The 16821-nt window shown below is 45.3% G+C and overlaps 1 protein-coding gene across 4 annotated transcripts in view; it reads right to left on the minus strand.

Annotated features, from left to right (window-relative positions):
- Nucleotides 1–16821, minus strand: part of Mob2 (MOB kinase activator 2) — a 48977-nt gene that overhangs the window by 15702 nt on the left and 16454 nt on the right. The gene's annotated exons all lie outside the window — the stretch shown is intronic.

Genomic DNA, 16821 nt, shown 5'->3' on the forward strand with positions numbered 1-16821 from the left:
GCCACCACGCCCGGCAGATGGTCTTCTCTTAACCTCCCACTAAGGGTCCTCTCTGAGCCAGGAACCCTGGCTCTCCTGCTAAGCTGTCTATAAGGTCTCCACTGTACAGAGCTCTCTCCTCTCAAGAAGAGAAAGGCCACAAGTAAGGAGGTGAGTGCTGGAAAAAACTTGGCCCTACCTCCTGAAGGGTTATCTGGTTACAAGAAGCTGAGCCTCTGAATAATATACTTCCTGCTAGTAGTATATAAAAAAGTGCTAGATGTATGAAAAAGCAAACAAAAAACAAAAAAGTGCAAGCTAGGACCAAGAGAGAAAGACAGTGCCAACAGATCCTGAGAGGACAACAATCCTGAGTAACTAAACCCCATAAGCAGGTATGTGTCAACTTTTAGAAGTTAAAAACAGTATTCAAATGAACAACACACAAACATGAAAGTCAAACTGTTATACTGTGAAATGAGACCTTAGTGACACGAGAAGGCAGGGTAAGCCAACCAGCTGGCTAAAAAGCAGATAGAAGGCAAGAACCTGCAATGTCATGGTGGATAGAACTAGAAAATATCATCCTGAGTAAGATAACCCAGACACAAAAGAACACACATGGTATGTACTCACTTGTAAGTGGTTATTTGCCCAAAAGTTCAGAATACCCACGATTCAACCCAAAGACCATATGAAGCTTATGAAGAAGAAAGACCAAAGTGTGGATGCTTCAATTCTACTTAAAAGGAGGAACAAAATAATCACAAGAGGTAGAGGGAGAGAGGTAGAGGGAGGGAGGTAGAGGGAGGGAGGAAGGGACCTGGAAGGGAAGGGGAAGGGGAGGCAGGATCATGCATGGGAAAAGACAGGAGAGAAGTCCAGAGGATTAGAAAAATGAATAGAAATACAGAGCAGTGGGAGATGGGGAACTATGGGTAGCCACTAGAAAGTCGCAGACACCAGGGAAGGAAGAGGTTTCCAGGACCCAACAGGGATGACATTAGCTGAAATACACAACGAAGGGGAGACAGAACCTTTAGAGACCACCTCCAGCAGATAGGCAAGACCCTCAGTTGAGGGATTGGGCCATCCATCCATCTCATTTTTTTTTTCTTTTTTTTTTCAAGATAAGTTTCTCTGTGTAGCCCTGGCTGTCCTGGAACTCACTCTGTAGACCAGGCTGGCCTCGAATTCAGAAATCTGCCTGCTTCTGCCTCCCCAGTGCTGGGATTAAAGACGTGCACCACCTGCCTGGCAATTTTTAACCCAGAATTGTTCCTGTCTAAAGAAAATGCAGGGACAAAAAAAATGGAGCAGAGACTGAAGGAAAGGCCATCCAGAGACTATCCCACCTAGGGATCCATCCCATCTGCAGACACCAAACCCCGACACTATTGAGATACACACACACACACACACACACACACACACACACACACACACATACACACACACAAAGAGCTATACCAGGCTCCTGTCAGCAAACGCTTCTTGGTGTATATATCGCTTCTTGGTGTATACATTGCAATAGTGTATATATATGCAGATATTCACAGCCAACTAACAGACTGAGCCCGGGGACGCAAATGGAAGAGTTAGAGAAAGACTGAAAGAAGGGGACTGTAACAGAACAATATCAACCAACTGGACTCCCCAGAGCTCCCAGTGACTAAACCATCAACCAAAGAGTATACACTGGAGGGATCCATGGCTCTAGCTACATTACAGCAGAGGATTGCCTTATTTGTCATCAATAGAAGGGGAGACCCTTGGTCCTGTGGAGTCTTGATGCCCCAGCGTAGGGGGATGCTAGAGTGGTGAGGTTGGAGTGGGTGGGCGGGTGGAGGAGTACTCTCATAGAGGCAAGGGGAAAGGGGGGATGGGATTGGGGTTTGCAGAGGGGAGACCAGGAAAAGGGATGACATTTGAAATGTAAATAAATAAAATAGCCAATAAAAGAATAAAGTAAAACTTTTAAAAAGGCAAGAACTGAAAAGGTGAATCAGTGCTCTGTAATGGTGGAAACACAAACAGAGGCTGGCCAAAAAGTACAAGGCCCAAAGTCCAGGGAGGGATCAGGACAGAGAACCATCAAAAGATTTATCCAGGAGAGTGGCATGATCCAATTTATGTTCCTCACAAGTTTAACTGGTTGTGGTATGTGCTAATGGGAATGGAGTAAGAAATCTGGGCTAGCAGTTTGTCCAAGCATTGAGATACCTGGGGTGGGAAGAAGCACTTGCCCAACATGCTCTGGAGACAGTGCCATAGTCTGATGGTGAACTTGGTATGGATGATAGAAGAGACAGCATCCAGTATGGCTTTTAGCCACTCCATACCTCCATCACTTTATTCTGTCTTACTACTAAGAATAATCTGAAGCTGGGGAATCTTAAAGAGAGGGCTTATTTAGCTTACAATTCTGGGTTCAGCGCCCCCCCCCAATCTGGCAACTGTCAAAACTAAAACCAACCAACCACAACAACAAAAACAACCCCCTCAAATATTCCATTATTATTATTATTATTATTATTATTATTATTATTATTATTATTACTTTATGTGTATGGGTGTTTGTCTGCATGTATATCTATATATGTGTGTCTGGTACACATGGAGGCCAGAAGTCAGTACAGGATTCTCTGGAACTAGAGTTACAGATGGCTGTGAGCTGCCATATAGGTGCTGAGACTCAAACTTCCAGACTTCTGGAAGATTAACCACTGAGCCACCTCTCCAGCTTCATATCAACTGCCTTTTTGCTGACTAAATTCCAAGGTGTCATATGAAAGATTTCTCTAATCTTAATCACCCACTGAAGCTCTTGCCTCTGAACATCATGACAGGAATCAGTCTCCACTGATGAATGTCTCATACTGGAAATTAAAGTCAATATATAGGCTTGGGGGCAGGGGGAGTATACGCAAACCATATTCAGACCACAACAGTACCTATCAGAATGGCTAAAATAAAGTGCTAACAAAAACATGGAACAAGTAGATTCCTGGATCATTATTGGATGAAATCTAAAATGACTAGCTAGTCTGGCAAACAGTTTGAAGATATTCTATAAAGTGAAACATATAATCACCATATGACTCAACCACTTCTCTCCTGGGCATGTGACCTAGAGAAATGAAAACTATGTCAAAACAAAAGTATGAAAAAGGTATGAAATCATTCAGTGGAGAAAGGAATGTGTTGGTAAGAAACAATGGTATGCCCCATCTCACACCCAGATGCATCAGAGAACTAAACACAACCAAAGCTCAGCAGTGCCTCTGCCAAACCCAGAGCAGGCAAAGTTTTTCAGAATATAAACAGCACTAAATTAAAAAGAGAAAAAAGGATCTCACCAACATTTAAACATACCCAAACTTTTTTTTAATGCTACTAAAAAATGAACATACTTGGGGATGGAAAGATGGCTCAGTGGTTAAGAGCACTGGCTGCTTTTCCAGAGAACCTGGGTTCTATTCCCAGCATTCATGTGGCAGCTCACAAATATCTGAAACTCAGTTCTAAGGCATCTGATAACCATTTCTGGCCTCTGCAGGCAACACCTGTGTACCAGGCACACACATGGTACATACACACAGGCAAAACATATATATGCCTAAAATAAAAATAAATTAATCATTAAATTAAAAAAATGAACACAGTAGGTAACCATAACTTGCTGTACCAAACAAAATACTTTTATCTGCACTAAGTACAGAAGTCCTACAACTCAATGATTTAAAGATAATCCTGTTTTCAAGAAGAACTAAAGACTGAACAAGATATGTTACAAAGGCAGACAATCACACACAGTCTTCTGGCTAGTTTTATGTCAACCTGGCACAAACTAGGATCATCTTGGAAGAGGTAATCTTAATCCAGGAATGCCTCTATAGGATTGTCCTATAGGCAAGTCTGTAGGATATTTTCTTGATTGATAATTGATATGAGAGGACACAGTCCACTGTAGGTGGTACAAACCTGGGTAGGTCGAAGGTGGTATAAGAAAGCAGGCTGAGCAAACTATGGGGAGCAAACTGGTAAGCAGCATTCCTCAATCGCCTCTGCATCAGTTCCTGACTCTAGGTTCCTGCCTTGATATCCTGCCCTAAGTTCCCTGGATGATAGACCAAAAGCTTTAAGATGAAAAAAAAAACCTCTTTCCTCCCTAAGTTGTTTTTAGTTATAGTATTTTATCAAAGCATAAAACCCTTAACTAATAGATATCATAGCTCAGCAGTTAAGAGCTCTGGGTGCTCTGGCAGAGGACCTGAGTTCAATTCCCAAGCACCCTCATGCACACATTTGCCTTTAGCTTGCATACTTGAGGCAAATTCCTGATTGAGAATCTCCAGGGCCCACAGACCCACTCTAGCCAGGAACATAGATCTCAAAACAAAGTAGCCATCTCAGTGCCCTACTGTGCCCAAGCAAAGTAAGTGTGGCCCCAGACATATATTGGACAGTCTAGTTAACTGCTCCGGGTTAAGTAAATAATGCTGCTACCAGCCATGCGACCTAAGTCACCCTACAAAAAACAGAGGCATGCCAGGTCTCAGGCCATTGGGAACATAACTTATCAAGGCTATAGGGATTCCTCACAAACTGTATGCCTGTAGAAAAGACTCCCTGAACAAAATCTAGAGTGACCAACTGCAATATTCTATTAGCCTATGCTTAGTCGTATTGGAAGCAGCAGCTCTCTGCTCCTCCCTGAGTTATAGAGAGCCTGCAAGATCCCAGGCAGCATAGCCAAAGAGCCAAGGTTGGGCAAAAGGAGCACTGCCACCTCACTGCCAGAGAACAAGAACTCCTAGGGTGAAGATTCCTTTGTCCCAGACTCCTAGCAATCCAGAGCCCAGGAGCCTCAGGCAATGAGTCACAGGGAGACAATCTTTGTTCTGCTTACTTCCAGACAGTTCATAATCTTTTCCTGGTGTGCCATAGGGTTCAAAACTATGATGTTGGGCTGTACCTTTCCAGCTGGGGAAGGAAGGCTCCCTAAGACCCTTCATCCTTCTCCATGACGGCCTCTCGTAAGTGCCTCATCCACCCTATGTGGCTACACCAAGAGATTCTTGATGGCAGATTATCCCACTCAGGGGCTCATCTTATCAGCTTCCTTCAGGGGAATGATAGCCTGAGTAAATGGAAGGGTAGAGATAGCCAAGATGACCATAGCAGTAGCTACAGACTCCCTTCTGACTACAGGGCGTCCACACCTGCTAGGTGATAGCCTTTACATGGAGCCTTCTGGGCTAGAACCAAACCTTGCTGCCAATTCCAGAGTAATTTCAGGCTAGACTAGGTAAAAAGGGATACCCTGTGCAGGAGTCAGGCAAGGACACCAAGCAGTTGCTTTCCGACAACTATACCAAACTACGGGCTGAAACTCCAAGAAAGGAGAAGAAAGCCAGTCCTTGAGAAACCTCTATATTCCAGGCAGCACAAAAACTGGCACAAGGCTGAAGAGATGGCTCAGCAGTTAAGAGCACTTGTTCTTACAGAGAATGTGAGTTCAATTCCCACACAGTAGCTCACAGTCACCTATAATTTTGGTTCTGGGGATATTCAACGCCCTCTTCTGACCTCCATGGGCATCAGGCATATACATTGTGCACAGATATACATGTGAGGAAAAACTGATATACATAGAATAAAATAAATGAATCTTAAAAATCAGTTAAATCCCATTAAAAAGAAAGAGAAAAAGGAAGAAAGGAAGGAAGGAAGGAAGGAATAGAAAGAAAGAAAGAAAGAAAGAAAGAAAGAAAGAAAGAAAGAAAGAAAGAAAGAAAGNAAGGAAGGAAGGAAGGAAGGAAGGAAGGAAGGAAGGAAGGAAGGAAGGAAGGAAGGAAGGAAGGAAGGAAGGAAGGGGCACAAAAGCAACTTAAGAAAAGCATCAACTAGCATCCTAGCAGTCACAAGAAAAGGAGCTGCCCTGAAGGCTAGAGACACATGGAGAGCTTTTAGAACCAGCTTACTTACCAGCATCATGCACTCAAGAGAAGAATCTAAGGTAGAGGTTGGTAACTGAGGCAGGCCTGCCCTTGCGGTGGGGTCTGACTCAGTCCTTATACCTCAAGTCTGTTCCACTTGGCTTCCTGTACTGGCAGCCAGCACTGGAGCTTTTATCCTTGACCACCTCCAAGAGTACAGTACACAGGGTAAGGAGGCAACCATATTTACACCCATGTGGTGATGCTACTGTGCCAGGACTCCATGGCCCTTCACAAAGAATCTTGTACTTGGTTCAGTCCACTCCTACTCAAGATGAGATATCCCACTCCTTCTCAGGGTGGCAGAGACAAAGCTGCTGTGAGCTCTACACCTAAACCCACCACTGCTCCCACAAGTCAGCCAGTGATATTTGAACTCAGTACCTGTCTCTTCACATGATGAACTGAGAAGACAAGGACAGAAACACCCTTTCCTGTCAGGAGGAGTCTCCCTTCCACAGCTGTCAACCTGGACAGGACAGGCCAACATAAAATGTAGAAAGGTGTAGGCAGCATACCAGGGGACCTCAACTACAAGAGGAAACCAAGTGGAACCCCCTCATGCCGTGTAAACTCACACAACTCAGCTACAAGAAGTTTGCAAGAACCCCTCCTCCAAGGCAGCAAGCAGAGAACTCAGGGTCACACAGCAGGCCAAACACCCTCCTAAAGTAAAGGTTAGGCACTGATTGTGAGGAAGTAGCAGCAAGGTAAGACTGGAACCAAAGTGCTGCCTGGTATAATCAGGAGGGAAAAGGAGGAAAGGCAAGAATTCCAGGACAAATTTAGAAGGCAAAGAAATGCACCACCATGCCACACAAATCCTTTGGTTCCAAGCTCTTGTCCCACCAGAAACTGAACAATTAAAGAGGTTGTTGGAGCCTACACAGTCAGCCTGCCTGGCCCAGCTCCTGTACCAACAGGAGGGCAGAGGTGTTAAAGGGCCTAAGCATCACTTTCTTTTGGACTTCCTATGCTCACAAACTATTACACATGGCAAATGGGAAGGAGGTCTAGGGAAGAAGGAAGACTTGTGTTTATGGCTAAGGCATGCCCTGTACTAGAGACATAGAACCAGTTCTAGGCTCATCTGTAATCACAGGTGGGCCTACACCCACCAAGTAGACTGCTCACCATTCCCAGGAGCTTGTAGGTTCCAAAGCCAAGTCCATTCATAGCAGGAAGACTGTGACATCCTGTCTATCACACACCCTTGGCATGTCACCAAGCTGTACAGGCCCTGAGCACAGGCAGTCAGGAAAGGGCAATGGCCAGCCCTGCCAAGCTGCCCCTCCCTGCCTGGTGGTATAAAAACCTCAGCTGCAAAATATAGCCCAGCTCAGTCCACAGGGACGAGGCAGGGAGCCCTACACAAGAGGGAGGCAGCAGTTCTGACAAGGCTGGCTAGATGGAGCAGAGCTGCTCTAAACTTGCTGGGTGTCTCTGCTCTTTGAGTGTTGGGTTCCAATCCTGCCCATCTATGTTATATACTAGGCAAAGAACTCCATACAGAGACTATTGTGGTACTCTTAACAAAAAAACAAAAACTGAGAATCAGTAGGGTTTAGGTAGGTTCCCCCCCACCCCCAAAAGAAAAGCCTGAAATCCAGAAGAAAAAAATACAGAGAAAACTGTCTGTCTGAGGAAAATGAAAGGGAACTTCTATGGAAGGATAAAAGGCTTCTCCAGAAAAGAGTGCAGAGGATTCCAATGCAGATAGCTCCACTGAGGACTGGTCACTGCCCCAGCCCATCAGGAACCCACCTGATGCAGGTGGGAAAACCTAGGCCCACTGTCACAGAAGTGCAGCTTCAATCACACAGCATAGTATACACCTCTCCATGTGCTCTAAGGAGGAGTCAGAAACCACCAAATAGACTCTTAAGATCTGAGAGGTCAGTGCAGTACCTGGTATTGTCCTTGTTTGTTGTGTCACAAATACCAGGTGAGGGAGGTGCGCAGACCTTGTCAGGGCTCTGTCAGTCTTTGTCATTTTGTACAGGGAAAGACTGCGTGGGTAGAAGAGTGGGACTCCAAAATGACACAGGGCACTGGTCCTTCACTGGCCACCTGTTCCATCCCAACAGCTGCAGGTCACCAGGCAGGCAGGCTGTCCCCTCAAAGGCACATTCCTCTCTAATTGAAAATGTTTTTGCCTTTAAAGACAGAGGGGAGGCATTAGATGTGGGAGTGGCCTGTGTTCTGAAAGTGAGAGGAACAGCAGAGCAGGTGCCAGGGCCCATCCTGCACACCCTTCAAGGAGGCAGCAACTAAGAGGCTGTGGCTTCTGGAGAAGACTGTCACACACAGCATCTGTACAAATGCCTGACACCTCACTAGATGGGCATGGCAGGGTAGTTTACCTTTCAGTACCTTGCTAACCCTGGCCCAACTTTGGCCCTTGGCCAAAGAAAGCCTTCTCAAAGCCAAGCTTGCCCAAATCGCTCTTGGATTCAAGTCTTCAACACCCATCTTGACCCATCCTGCTGATGTAACATAATAATACCTGGGTGGGAAATTTATAATAGACTCATTCAGTTCTCCATTCCTAAGTCCAAGAAGCTGGTATCTGGTGAAGGTCTCCATGCTATGGCATTCATAGCAAAAAGCAGAAGGGTAAAAAAGGAACGAACAAACAGGAATACTGCCTATGCATAATACTAGCACGAGCACACTTAAACCAGAGCAGTCCTTTTTTGCTCTGACTGCTCAGACTTGGGGTCTCTATGGCCTCCCATGACCTACAGGTGCTAGCATACACAGCCCTTCTTCAAACCCCAGAATTTGCTGTGCCCTCTGCCCACAGGTTCCCACTGCTCCTGAAGGTCTTTATGAATCTTCCCAAGGTTACTCAGGAATATCATCCTCCTTGTCTTGCCTGGTCTATAGGTTGTTGACACCTGAATCCTAAAGAAGGACCCAAACAGCAGAGGGACAATGCCATAGGTTCAAGGCAACAAATCAACCTCAAGGAAATGTCTACTCTACTCAAAAGAAAATATACTCAATTGGGGTGGAAGAACAAAAGGCCAACAAACAAAAGAAACAACTAAAGACAATGACTATCACAATCCTCCATCACAGCAGGCCAGGTATTCCCTGCCCAGAGTCCACCTCACAGAATGCTTCAGCATGCAAATCATGAATACCCATGGACCAAAAAGTCTGATTTTTTTTTAAGCAATTCATCACAAACATCTAAACTCATAATAAGTTACAAATAATGAGGCTGAATGAAGCACTGATTATAGAATGACACACTAGAAAGAACAAGATGCCCCTTACCTTCATGAAGGCTACAAGATTGCTTTTCTACAAATACAGCAGCTGGTGAAGTAGGAGGTCCATGTAGTAGGAGGTTTGGGCATATCAGGGATATCCATTCCCTCTCAGGGAGACTCTAGGGCATCCAGAGGAAGCCTGTACTGCAGATTCCCATGCATGACAGATGAGTTGGCTCCATACCTGCCCTACTTCTTAGTCAGCAAACAGGCCTATGACAGGGCCTTTGTTCCACACCTAACCCATAATAAATGTCACTGTTGTGACCCTGAAGGTCAGGGACTCCATCATGTCTAAGTCCATGGACCACACCAGAGTCCTGGCTTAAGGCTTCAGAACTGATGTACTTGGGCTGGGGATAAAGCTCAGTAGTAGGGTACTTCCTTAACATGCACAAAAGTGTGGGTTCCACACCCTACCCCTCACCCAGCACCAAAAGGGGGGAAAAAAAAAAAAACAAAGAAACTAAGAAAACAAAAACATAACAAAACCCTGATGTACTGTTTCTAAGGCGATTTGTTCCAACCTCTAAATGACACCCAGCTATGTTCTTTCTCCCCTGGGTAGAGTTGTCAATCATTGTCTTGCCAAAATATACAGGGAAGGGTGCAGCAAACCAGATCATTAAGATGACACACACAAATTCATCATAGCTTAACACTGTGTACCTACCTCACACCCAACACACACAAAATTCTGCAACCACTGTAGGTGGTCTTGTGGCTCCCTTTCCCTCTGGTGCAAAGTCACCAGCCACAATTCTGGCAGTGACATGACCCCCAAACCCACGGCAATCTGTGAAAGGGGATAATAGCAGACCATAATCTTTAAGCAGGGTCGCTATCTAAATAGGGTCAATGATGTAATAAATTACAAGCTGTTCCTCTGGACATCCCTTCCAAAAACAAAAAACAAAACAAAACAAAACAAACAAGCAAACAAACACCCCCTACATGTCATTCCCTATAAAGAGCCAAGAGAACCAGACATAAACAGAATGGACATGTTCCCATGGCTATCCTTACTGTTCTTGAGATGTAGGAGTGGTCAAAGGCAACCTGAAACTATTAAAACAAAATATCAGTAATGAGGATGGTGGGTCAAAATAAACAAGGTCAAAGGTGATCCAATTAGAATAATCTCTTTCACCCACTGGACTGTCAGAGATGAAAATGCTAGTGTCTCCCTAAGCTGGCACAGATGAGCACTCAGATTCTCCCACCACTACCACTCCTGGGACAAGGCACAACTGGTCTTAGGGCATGGCTCCTGGGTCCCACATGCATGTGTACAGACACACCTAAGTGCGTAGGCTGCTAGGCACTAGCCCCAATGCCAGCTCTGCACTTGGTATTGGATATGCTCTTACTATGCAAAGCTTCCTCCTGCCTTCTCTCATTAACCCCACAGCAACTCAGGAGAGTCAACCAACCACACAGTAAAATCACAAAAGAGTAACTGTTCTTTGTACTGTGAACAGGATCACTGTGGGGCCCTAAGTGGTCAAGAGTGCCCTCTAGTGGAGACAAGGCCTAGCCTAGCCTGTGTGCAGTTTCATCCTGGTGTGGAGGTAGGATGACACATACAGGGATGGGACATACTAACATGTGGATAAATAGCCAGTTCTTCTCAATCAGCTTTGGTGGGTTCCACATGGGCCGCCTTGGTCTGGGCCAGCAGGTTCCAGGCCTACAATCCTTTGAGGTCTTCAGAAAACTAGAGAGCACAGGCACTGCAACACAGTAGTTGCAAGGTCCTGAAGGAGCAAGAATTTCTTGGACACTGCCTGAATGCTCCACAGAGGCCCTCCACGCAGGTCAGGTAGGCTCTGCAGAACCAGACTTCCTGGGCTCATCAACCTCTGTGATTCACCTTTTTACTTGTGAAGTGAAAATAATGGCTCGGGTGTGTTCAAGTGAGCAGAGTACAGCACTTTTCTAGAAATCTGGCAATAGCCCAGGACACCCTTGGCTGGAAATGGAAAGGCTATCAATACTTGAAGAACGGCTGAACAGACTGACATGGTATTTCAAATTTAACAGAACCCTAGTAGAGGGGACTTGTCTGGACAGCTTGCTGTGACCATGAAGAAGAATTTTCTAGCTGCCAGACAGATGATGTCAAATACTAGCTGCATTGACTGGGCCATCCCTGTCTTATGCCCCAGACAAGCCTAATCCAACAGGCCACCTCTGTACCAGTACCCAGCTCTTCCGCTTGCAGAGATACACACCTACAATCCACCTGCTGTCTCTCATCCTCTGTCCCTGCACCCTACTCCTGACCATGCAGGCCTTCGTGTGTCCACTTCTCTGTGCTCCTTCTTTACTTCACCCTTACTCAGCTTACTCTTGCCTTAGGGCCTGGCTGGACCTAGCCTATGCTCACTGCCATCTGCCATCTCTCTGCCTAGGTAGCTCATTCCACAGAGAATAACGAGAGGCTGTCTCTACAGTAGATGTAAGGGATGTGATCACAGCTCCAACAAACCATACTTATGAGATAGAATCCTCCCTGCATCATCAGAATGCTCTTGCAAAAACACAAATATAGTCATGCTGAAACCATGAAGGCTACTGTTTTAGTGCTGCAAGGTATCTGAACTCCTCTACATGTGACCTTCACTTGTCTTGGAAAACTGTATCTAGCTTGCCTCCCACCCCCTCTATACCTCCCAAGCTTTCCTGATCCAGGCTTCCATTTTCAGGGAGGGTTTAAATGATGATGTCCATCTAGTATATGCATTACTTGTACCCTGAAGTACTGAGTCAAGGCTCAAGAAACATACTGGGGCCACTTTGCAGGCTGCAGACAGCAACAGGGAGCCTGAACAGGGCTGAGGGACACATACATGAGGGATACAGTAGATACCAGAGCTGAGCAGATCACAAACCTGGCTCAAGATGTAACATGGTGTTCATAAGTATAGTGAAAGCTATAACAGGTGACAGACCATCAGTCCAAAAGTGCTTACAGATATATGAATCTTTTTTTTGTTTGTTTGTTTGTTTGTTTTTTTCAAGGCAGGGTTTCTCTGAAACCTGGATTTTCTGGAACTCAGAAATCCGCCTGCCTCTGCCTCCCAAGTGCTGGGAGTAAGGCATGCACCACCACACCCGGCTCAGATATATGAATCTTAAACTGGCACTTCTGAAAGACAAGTAGGGTTGGCTTCTTCATTCTGAGAGTTGGCAAACTGAGGAAAAAAACAAGTATATACCCAGGCAGGCATGAGAGACACTTCTTCACAGATAACTACCTAGTGAGAAAAGCAGGGAAGTATCCTGCAGTGTCCAGAAGCATCCAAAGACTTCACGGATCCTGCCAACAATCAGTGGCTGACAACACCACCATAATTGAGGAAGCACCTACAATGGTGAAGAAGTCTAGGCCTTTGCTAAGGTACCTATGGACAGTTAGCCCAAGCACAAATATTGTGAAAGACATAGTCCAGATGATGTCATATAGCAAAACCTGTTTCCTCAACAGAAAAGTACAGAGAAGGTGATCTTACAGCTCAGATGACATCTGGCAACACCAGCAGAGCCACCATGGGATTTATCTGGGTCTCAGATGGGAGGGAGGGATAAGCAAAGGGAAAGAAAAAGGAGTGAAAAGCTGGAAGAGGAACAGATATGTGGGGGTTTCTTAGGAACATGTGAACACTGAAAGAAGACTTCCTGTGACTACAGTGGTGGCACACATCTACAATCCCAGCACTTAGAAGGCAAAAGCAAGAGAATTGGGTATTATAGGCCAAGCTGAGTGATAAAGTGAGATCCTATCTCAAACAAAACAAAACAAAACAAAAAACAAAACCCACTCTATCTTTCAGAGATGTACATTGAAATACTTCCAAGAGAATACTATTGGAAGAGACTTCAATATGTTTGGGTAGAGTATTGCAAGTATTGTATAGTTCAGTGGTAAAGTACCTAGCCACCTAGTATAGAGGCCCTGAGTTTGCTCCCCAGCACCATGTACAGAAATAAAGCTTAGCAAACACTTGATCAGAAAGGGAAAGGTACACAAAGGAGAGCAGGAATTTGGCCACAAGTTGATGCTGTCAACACCATTCTCTGATTCTGTGGCCTGGGCAACATTTCACATCAAGGGTTGTGCCCTTCAGCCTTCTGGGCTCCAAAGACCCAGTCATGATCGTGGCATGATTAGAAAAGATGGCACCGCATCAGGGGAAGAAGGGAGAAAGGAGAAAGGAGGACAGACCCAGAACTCTTTCAGGTTCACCCTTCCACTGTACCATACACCCTGACACAGCTTTTCTAAACCCAGGATAACCGTGTAGTAACGCCTGTGTTAACACAATTAACTCATTACAGACCTGAAGGCCTGGCTTGGTCTGTCCTCAGGTCCATCCTTGTGATGAGGTCACAGACACTTCCTTCCTCACAAGCAGTTTCCACAGAAGAAATGGCCCTTCTGAGTCCTCCCTTTCTAACCTCAGGACACAACATAACCAGCCATATCCACCACACTTCCTGAATAACAGCTGTGGAACCATTTATCATGGGTGTATGCAGAGGATGCCAAATCTAGAAACAGCAACTTCTTGCATTAATGTATTCCCACGCCCACACAGCTGGAGCCACTGCAGCTCCCACTAGAAAAAGGTGGCAACCAAAGAAAGACCCAAAAGTAATCTTAGGGTCGGGTAAAGTATGTACTGGCAATTGGCCCAAGACTTTTAGGCTCTTGCTTCTGAAAAGCTCTCAGATACCTCTCTGGCCCTTCCAATGTCTCTCAGGGGGAGGAGCTTCCTGCAGGTACCAAACAGGTACACATTTGCCTAGACTCAGTAAGTTTCCTTTAGTTTCCTCATATACTTGCCCTAAGATGAAGTCCTAATGGCTCAGGGCAATGTGTGAGTGAAGGGAGGAGTCAGAGGTATGACAAAACAGTTCAGGTGTGTAACCCCTACCCAGGAAAGAAGAACGAATCAAGACATGAGTAGAACCAGGATCAGCCTCAGGTTCATCCTGGACTAAGCAACCCCATCAGACCATGGAACCTGTAGTCAAGTCCCATACATAGACTCTACATAGAAAGATGTAGAAGGTAAAAGATGTCCCTGCTTGTCATCTGAACACAGAGCAAACCAGAAACAGTGACTGAGAACCCAAGTTCAACTCTGACCTGGGAAGTTGGCTATATTACCAATGGAGCTGTCTCCCCGCCCTAGCCACTGCAAAAACTTGCCATAGCTTGTTCTGACAAACGTGTGGACAGAGATGCTCAGAATGAGGTTAGAGGAGGTAGTCAAAATAGTGACCTGTCTGTCTATTTTGCCCCAAGGCTGTAAGTTTGCACACCAGGCAGTGTGCAATGAGCTGCAGAAGTGGGCTGTGCTAACAAGGAAAGACAAAGGGGCCCTAAGGTACCCATGGACTACAGATGGACAAAGTGTCTGTACACCCATACCCACCACAGGTAGCAGAATACCTTATAACCTGGTGGATTTAATGTCGTGGGACCAATTTATAGTTAACCTCTAAAGTGAGTTGATATTCATCCAAGCCATTCAAGAAGGCCCCTAACTCTCATTCACAAGATTATAAAAAAGAATAGCCAAAAATTACATGTTCAGAGTCTAGCTACCAGAAGTCATCATAGCTCTCTTGAGTACCTTGATGAGCCCTCTAAAACTGATGGCAAGGCTCTGTCCTACCAGATACCCTGAACAAGCTACATGCATGGGAAGGGCCCTTTTGCCTCTCTAGAGTGCCAGCCAGAAGCTGGGCAATGGCAACAGAGGGAGCATTGATGCACAGTGTCTTTCCCAGGCCAGTGTCATGAGACCATAGCACAAAGAACCCAAGAATTAACAGTTCCATCCAGTTTCTAGGGGAAGGCTAGCACATGGAGTCTACAGGAAGAGGTATTACCAGTATAGGCTCCACTGTTGAGGAGAGAATCTCAGCACACAGTGGATGGAAGCAAGCAAAGGAATGTGGACCTGGACCATTTCTGGATAGTCTCTGGTAGTAAAGATAGATCATGGCATTGGCCACAGGACAAAGGTCAGAGAGTAAGCTGCAACCGAACCTAAGTTTCTGAAAGCTGAAAGGAATTCTGGGTTGTTGCCAGGCAGAGGAACACCAACAAGATTAGTATATTGCTCTAGTAGTGCAAGTATGTCAGCAGGTTTTTTTTTTTCTGTTTGTTTGTTTTTGGTTTCTCGAGTCAGGGTTTCTCTGTGTAGCCCTGGCTGTCCTGGAACTCACTCTGTGGACCAGGCTGGCCTCGAACTCAGAAATCTGCCTGCCTCTGACTCCCAAGTGCTGGGATAAAAAGCATGCAGACGCCACCACTGCCTGGCACAGATTTTTATAAAAGTTACTTATGTTACACATTCCTGTAATCCTACACTGAGGAGACAGAGGCATGATTGGGTGATTCTGTCTCAAAATAATAATAAATGTATGTTACATTAGGCCCAAATGAGGTGGCTTTTCTTGTAATCTCAGCACTAGGGAAGTAAAGGCAGGACCAGGAGACCACTTTGTCTCAAAAAAAAAAAAGTTATACCAGGCCATATGTGTGTCTTATGCCTATAATCACAGTACCCAGGAGGTGGAAAAAAGAGAGAGGATCTGGAGCTCAAAGCCAACCTCAACCACATACCAAGTTTGGGCTATATGAGATGCTGTTTCAAAGAAAAATAAACAAACAAGAAAGGTTTCACTGAAACCAGAGTTTCAGGCCAGGTATAATGGCTCACACGCCTTTAATCCCAGGCAGAGGCAGGTGAATCTCTTGTCAGTTTGAGGTCAGCCAAGCATACAAAGAGTTCTAGGACAGTCAGGGCTACAGTCTCAAATAAATAAAAACTAGAACTTCGGGATAAAGTTGTGCTGGAAAAGGAATCTCATCTAGGACAGTTTCTAGAAATGGATTTAAGAACCACTAGCCTCACACTTGGCTCAACATCAACAATGCAAGGAGATCCATAATTCACAAAAGTGGCCTGGAGTTTCTTTATACAACTCAGAATCCAGACTGCTACACTGGCAAAGAGAAGGGGAAACAGGGTCTTACTAATGTTCACCAGTGATGGTTTCTTTAGAATTCTTCTAGGAGGCCTAGGTTAAAATATACACTGATTTAAGGACTGCCTGCTGATTTTGCATCTTGTTCTGCACAGAACTGGGGTCAGCATCTTGTCCATCCTATCTTTTTCCTCCCTTCTATTCTGTTCACTTTTCCTGTCACCAGAGAAGAGGTTGGTCTCCAAGGTCTCAAGACACTAGTGTGTGAAGATACTTCAACATTAGTGCAGCTTTTAGGGAGCAGCTATGCTTTTCCTTTAGTCACTACAGTGGGTGTACCCTGAGCCAACAGTCCATAGGACTGAGAGCAGAGGTCCCACTGGCTCCTTCCATTTCCAAGGGACCCTGTTCTATAACTGCACACACACGAGAGAGAGAGAGAGAGAGAGAGAGAGAGAGAGAGAGAGAGAGAGAGATTAACAATAGCATCTAAGAATAGCATTGCTTGAACAATAGCAAGTACAGACATACTGGGGCTATTGCCCTATCCT

This window comes from Mus pahari, chromosome 1, assembly GCF_900095145.1.
Source record: "Mus pahari chromosome 1, PAHARI_EIJ_v1.1, whole genome shotgun sequence".
Classification (NCBI taxonomy): domain Eukaryota; kingdom Metazoa; phylum Chordata; class Mammalia; order Rodentia; family Muridae; genus Mus; species Mus pahari.